This window comes from Cricetulus griseus (genome assembly GCF_003668045.3).
Source record: "Cricetulus griseus strain 17A/GY chromosome 1 unlocalized genomic scaffold, alternate assembly CriGri-PICRH-1.0 chr1_1, whole genome shotgun sequence".
Taxonomy (NCBI): domain Eukaryota; kingdom Metazoa; phylum Chordata; class Mammalia; order Rodentia; family Cricetidae; genus Cricetulus; species Cricetulus griseus.
Window position 1 is genome coordinate 5067262 of NW_023276807.1, and position 6341 is coordinate 5073602.

The 6341-nt window shown below is 50.3% G+C and overlaps 1 protein-coding gene across 6 annotated transcripts in view; it reads right to left on the bottom strand.

The window, feature by feature from the left end:
* The window catches only part of Nck2 (NCK adaptor protein 2), a 122546-nt gene extending 117225 nt beyond the window's left edge, over nucleotides 1-5321 (bottom strand). For 2 of the 6 annotated variants that reach the window (XM_027386725.2, XM_027386728.2), the window contains exon 1: nucleotides 4230-4414. The gene's annotated coding sequence lies outside the window, so the exon portion shown is untranslated. Of the gene's footprint in view, nucleotides 1-4229; nucleotides 4417-5174 lie in introns of those variants that run through there. The other 4 variants (XM_027386727.2, XM_027386726.2, XM_027386734.2 and 1 more) reach the window with 4 other exon arrangements.
* Nucleotides 5322-6341: the final 1020 nt, after the last annotated feature.

Consider the following 6341-nt stretch of genomic DNA (forward strand, 5'->3'; position numbering starts at 1 on the left):
GGTGGAATTTTCCATTTGTGGCATCATGGCAGTTGCTCGGAAAGGCTTCAGTTTGGTAGTGCTTTCTCAAAAAAAAAAAAAAAAAAAAAAAAACAAACAAAAAAAAAACAAAAACAAAAAAACCCTGCCAATCATCCTCAGCTATCAGGGAACTACAAATTAAAACTTTGAGACTTCATCTCACTCTCATCAGAATGGCCAAGATGAACAAAACAACTGACAACAAATGCTGGTGAGGTTGCGGAGAAAGAGGCGTTCACTACTGTGTAAATGCAAACTAGTGCAGCCCCTCTAAAAATCAGTATGAAGAATCCTCAAAAGCAAAACAAAACAAGGGCCACTAACCATAAATCTAGCATCTGACCCAGCAATACCACACCTTGGCACATGCCCAAAGGACTCTCGTCATCCTACTCCACAGATACCTGCTTAGCCATGTTTATTGCCCCCCCCCATTTTACAATAATTAGGAAATAGAAACAACCTAAATGTTCTTCAGCAGATGGACAGATAGTGAAAATGTGATACATAGATCTGTGGAATACTATTCAGCTGTAAAGAAAAATCCTGAAATTTGCACACTTCAGCACTTCAGATTACAGATGTTTAATCTGAAATCAAATTGAGTAAATCTGAACCTTCTTAAAAACCTTACCAACACAGACAGCAGAAAGGAGACCAAATAAATACTTCCTAGCAAAATAACCAGTGCTTTGGCCAGAGCTGTCACAACAGGCTGACATAAGCAGCCTTATCTATTGAAACATCCAGCATTCAAGCTAGGCATGATGGCACACACCTGCAATCCCAGCATTCTGGGGTCTGCAGCAGAAGAATCAAGTTTGAGGACGGCATAAGCTACGTAGTGAGACCCTGTCTCAAAACGACGAAAGCCATTCCGGCAGCCTATCCCATGGCTCCTGGGTGGGGTTTGGCTCCAGGAAGTCACAATGCAGGTGCACAAAAAAGAATTAGTAAGATTACCTTCAGGGTGTGTAAAAGGGGGGTATAAAGGAATCTCGTGGGTTTTTTTTGTTTCTGTCTTTAGGTTTCACTGCAGGCCTACAAATGACTTGCCTGATCAGAGACTTCACCAGAGGCCACCAGATCACATTTCCTCACTGTCTGGAAGTCCTAGGGACCAGACTATGTATGGTGTGGTAGTGTTCTGAGCAGAGGCTAAGATTCTGATTTCATTACCAACCTCAGTAACACAGGTGAGAAACCAACAATATGTTACTGAGTATGTTGTCACACGTGAACAGTGGATCAAGGGGTGCACCCTACATCCTCCAGCCCACAGCAGGTTAGGAAACAATGGAGACAACTGGGGAAAAGGGCACAAATGCCAAAAGGAAACTACCCAGTTCTCTTGGAAGTCCCAGGATACATTCATTGTCTCTTAGGTGAGGTGCAAGGCCAAGAAAAAGATGAAACTTAAAGATACTCATGGAAGATGTGAAAGGGACCAGCTCCCTCTTGGGCTACTCACACAGATACAAGTCAGAGATGGGGAAGACCACTGTGAGCCTAACATGTCACTGCTATGTCAAACTAAAGAATGTTTTTCACTGCTATGGCCTGGAGGACTGAGAATCTCAGACGGAAGTGTACTGGGGTGAGGGGTGGAGGTGGGGGGTACAGCAGAGGGTGTAATTCCCTAAGAAGACTTTACCATCAGGTTCTCGTCGATAACTGAAGTGAGTTGCTAAAAAAATAAGTCTTCTTAAAAGTCATACTACTCTGATGGCCTAAAGAAATGAATTATTTTCACCATGGCTGCATACCTTTGATAGCCTGTTTTAAAATGGTGCTTTGACCAACTTCTGAACTGCCTTAATGTGGGCATTTAACAGCACGAATAGCATCTTTTTTTTTTCACTTCTGTCCTTTGAAAACACCCTGAGAAATGTTTCCATCACTCACTTCAAGAAAAAGAAACAATTCCAAAGCACCACTTGAAGTCCCTTTGGATGGAAAAACTAATTTCCTATGTCTCTGGGGGGAGCTGTCAAGAGTTCCCAGTTCATTTGTAAGAAAAGTTAGCTTCCTAGTTTTCCTCACTAACACTGCTCACTAACCTGCTCTGCACTTGCGGCAAGCAATCTGGAATTCTTCCATCATTAAACTTCATTCTGAACATCAGAAAATCATTTCCACAAGCCATTTCAGCCCCCAGTGCACACTGCAAGCCAGTCAGTTAAGAGAACCATGTGTGCCGTACAGAGCAACCCAGCCTGGCCTTGCCAGAGCAGATTAAGCTAATTCAAGAGATCAAATAAAGAACTCAGGGTCACTATGCAATCAGTGAGTCTCCGGGTGTTTTCAAGGGGTCATCTAGTCTGCTCCAGCAAGAAAGATGACGGGAGATTTAACAAGGATGAAAGCACATTTCCCCAACACCTGGGAGCCGCTGTTTGTTGGGAATGTTCAGTCCCTCAAAGTACATGACAGAGGTCAGGGCTATGACAGGGTCAAACAGAACAGGGAGGAAGAAGACTCAAGAAGGAGCATGTAGGGAATGCAAAACTGAGAGCCTGGAATCGGACTACGGGGAGCTGGAAACCACCTTGTATCTGCTCTGCCCATTTTAAAGGGGCCAGTCTCTCCACAGGTGGGCTGATCAACTCTCAAGCAGCCAGGGCTCATTCAGCAACTCCCCACCCAGGAGTCGCTGCACATCTAAGAGGCTGAGAGCAAGGCAGGTGGTGGGGCTGTAACTCCAAGTTTTACGGCCGCACAAAGTTCTCAATTTTAGCCTCAGACCACTGGGACCTTTCTTTCTTCCATCAAAACTACATTAACCGACTAGAATGTGAGAAAGTTTAAGGTAGGACTGTCCCTTGTGGTCATTTAGGAACAATCCCCAAGGTCTAAAACCTTAACTAACTGAAGTGCACTTTCTCCTTGTGTCCACTGGCTGCCTTCGCTATATTAAACACGAATGTCTGTTTCTAAATCTCTGTATCTATAAACACTTGGAAAGTGAATGGAGGGGAGTGCCCACGATGTTTTGATAAAGTGGTGACCTTTACACTAGAAAACCACTGTTGATAACTATACCCAAAACCCAGGCTTGAAACACATGCAAAATTATTTTCATTCCTCCTCAAAACCCCTGCAGAAAAGCCTGCAATGGGTGAGGAGCAGCAAAGGAGTCTCCAGGCCATGCCCACTGGCCAATGGGCTGTTTCATTTGGGGTCAACCAAGGAGCAGGCCTGGGCACCTCCAACCCAAACTGGGACCTGTTCATCCCAGACACAGACTCAAACTTGGCAGGATTAGCCTTTAAACCTCTTAGCAAAATAAGGAAAAGTAAATAAGGGACAAACTGCCGACCTGAACAGGCTAGGGTGGCAGGGCCCACGCTATTTAGCGCCCAGCTGTGTCCCCAAGCTATTCACAATACTACTGTAAGTCACGTCTGCTATCCATTAACCACCACCCAGAGTCCCGCGCACACCTTCCGGGAGAATCGTTACAGTGTATAAATTACAGCGTTTTGCAAATCAAACCCCTCCACACAATGCCAAGCTAACAGTGCTCAAAAGGGAGGTGCCGTCGGGGCATTAAAAGTCCCACATCAAATTCTTGCAAAAACCACTTGCTTAAATCGCCCTGAACAAACCGAAGGGGCAAGGCGGCTGAGAGAAACTTTGGCTCTGGAGGTTTAAGCCTTGGGAATGAGGGGCAGGGCACACGGACTGGAACCTGGCATAAAAGCGCCCTGCACCGAGGCACGGACCTCTTGTATGAGACGTGACAGTAGCTTTGTGCCGGATCACTTATAGTTCTAAATACAGTAAGTTCTCCCCGGCCATCGCAGCCCCTAGCTTCCTAGCGCCGGGGCCCTTAGATCCCAGGCTATTCTTCCCAGGCACGCGCGCCCGGCGACCGGGCCACGGCTCGGTCCCACGCCCGCCCGCCCGCAGGCCAGGGCTGCTTGTGCTCCCGGGGGCTCTCGGTCCTGGTCCCCGGTGTCAGCCCGAGGAGGGCGCCCCACCCCCACGCCAGCCCAAGGCTGGGGAAGGCGAGGGCTCGCAGAAAGGTGTGTTTCCGAGGTGCGGGTACCCGGGGACGCCCAGGCCGCGGCGGGGCCGAGGGCACCAGCGGGGCGCGCAGGGGGGACGCGCTCCCTGCTCCTTCCCGGGCGGCCCCTGCCCGCCGGCCCCTCTCTCCCAACTCTACCGACCCAACCAAGTTTGCAGCCCCCCGCCCGTCGCCTTACCTCTCTATACACCGCACGCCGAGGCCGGAGGGCAGAGGCGCGGGTCCCGGGGCGGCGGCCGCGCTGCGCCCGCCCAAATGCCGCTCTTTGTCTACGCCGCTCCCTCCTCCCGCCGCCGGGCGGACGCTGCCGGCCCGGGCGGACCCCGCCGGCCGGGAGCCCCGAGCCCTGCCCGTTGCCGAGCCCTCCCCGCCGCCGCCGCCGCCGCCCGCTCGGCCGCGCGCCCCGGCCTGCGATCCGCGGCGGCGACCCTCCCGCGCAGCGCCCGCCTCCGCGCGCTCCCCGCCCGCCCGCGCTCCTCCCCGGCTGTCGTGACGCCGCCCAGGGGCCGGCCCAGCTCGGCGCGCGCCGGGCGGGGGACCCACCTGGGAGTCCCGGCCGGGCCCGGGAAAAGCGCCGCCTGCGGGCTTTAGGCAGCAACCCGCTCTCGATCGGAGTTGGGGGGCGGGCAGGGGAACGAGGAAAGAATGCAGTGCTACTTCCAGCCCGCTAGTCCCACCGGGTGGTCTCCGCACCCCCGCTGTGCCTTGGATTCTTACAGCGACCACCCCATCACCCCCCCTCCCCGAAAGCATTCCCACGGCACTCTCGGCCAAGCTGGCCTGGTGTCCGTCAGAAAAGTGACTTACATAAAAATGTCACTTCCTCCCAGTAATTGCTTGTGGGCATTTTCTTTATTTATTTGCCTTGCATCTATTTACTTTCCCAACCAGACACTTTTTTTACTCCATCCTCTCAGGCGGGACCACTTCCTAGGGGGAGGAGAGGAAACCCGACCTCCGCTGCCTCCCGGGCGCCCAGGCCAGCTCTATGGAGCCTGGGATTTCTCATTTAGCACAGGAGAAGGCTGGGAAGGCGCCCTCGCTCAACCAGCCTTGAGTAGTGGCTAACCTGTAAGCAAATTTAGAAAGCTAGAACCCTAGAACAAGAGGAAGGAACACATACGCCTTACACACCGGAATCCAGATGTTTCTTCTCCAAGCTCCTTCTCTCATGGTTCTCCAAAGGAAGCCTTAATATTCAAATGAATTCAGTTTCTGGTTGGGTAGCTCGCATTTATGTTAATGAGATTCTACCCTGGCCCTTGGCTCCTCCTTATCAAGGCAGAAACAATTCACCCTAAGTGGCCAGTCAGCTGCCTCCCTCCCTAAAGGAAGTTTCCAGCCATGGGTAACCTGAGGAAGCTTGGCTTTGTAATCATAGCACGATTGTAGGCTTCCTGAACTGTGTCACCTTACACGTGTCTTTCACAACCTTTCTCAACTTTATCACGTGAGATGTTTGCCTGCTTCCCATGTAAAGTATCTGGCACATAGCCCGACCAAAAAGCATTAGGTACAAAATCAGCATATCCGACATCCCCTTCCAGTCGGAGATGCTATCTCCTTTCATTCTTTTGTGCAGACCTCATCCTGCTAATATCTAGCTTTACAATAAGGAAAGCAGAACGGTAATCAATAGTTTAACCGTATTTAAAATCCATTCACTCTAAATAAGGTAGGACAATACAGACCCAGCTTTTTTAGCCTTTTCTTTGAATAGTGGCCTCAGACTGCTTCTCTTACTATTAAATCCCTAGGGAGGTTTGAAGAAGAATGGCTCCCATAGGCTCATATGGTTAATCCCCAATTGGTGAACTATTTGGATTAGGAGGTGTGTCCTTGTGGGTGGCGGTGTGTCACTGGGGGTGGGCTTTGAGGTTTCAAAAGCTAGGCCAGGCCCAGTGTGTCTCTCCACTGCATGCCTGCCTGCTTGCTGACATGCTCCCTGCCTTAATGATAATGGACTATGTCTCTGAAATTATAAGTAAGCCCCCAATCAAATGCATATATATATATATATATATATATATATATAGAGAGAGAGAGAGAGAGAGAGAGAGAGAGAGAGAGAGAGAGTCTCTTTACAGCAAGTCCCCAGGTCCCCAGTGGCATCTTGTATCTAAATTCAATAGCTCCTTCTCAAACCCTAGCCCATCTAGTTTTCCTGCAGACAGGTGACACTTTTGCTGTTGTCTGAAGTCCAGCATCTTGTTGTAAGGTCTTTCGTTCCCATTCTTACTTTTCTGGCCAGCCCGTCTCTGTCTGTGAGTAGTTGTCTTCCAAGCATCAG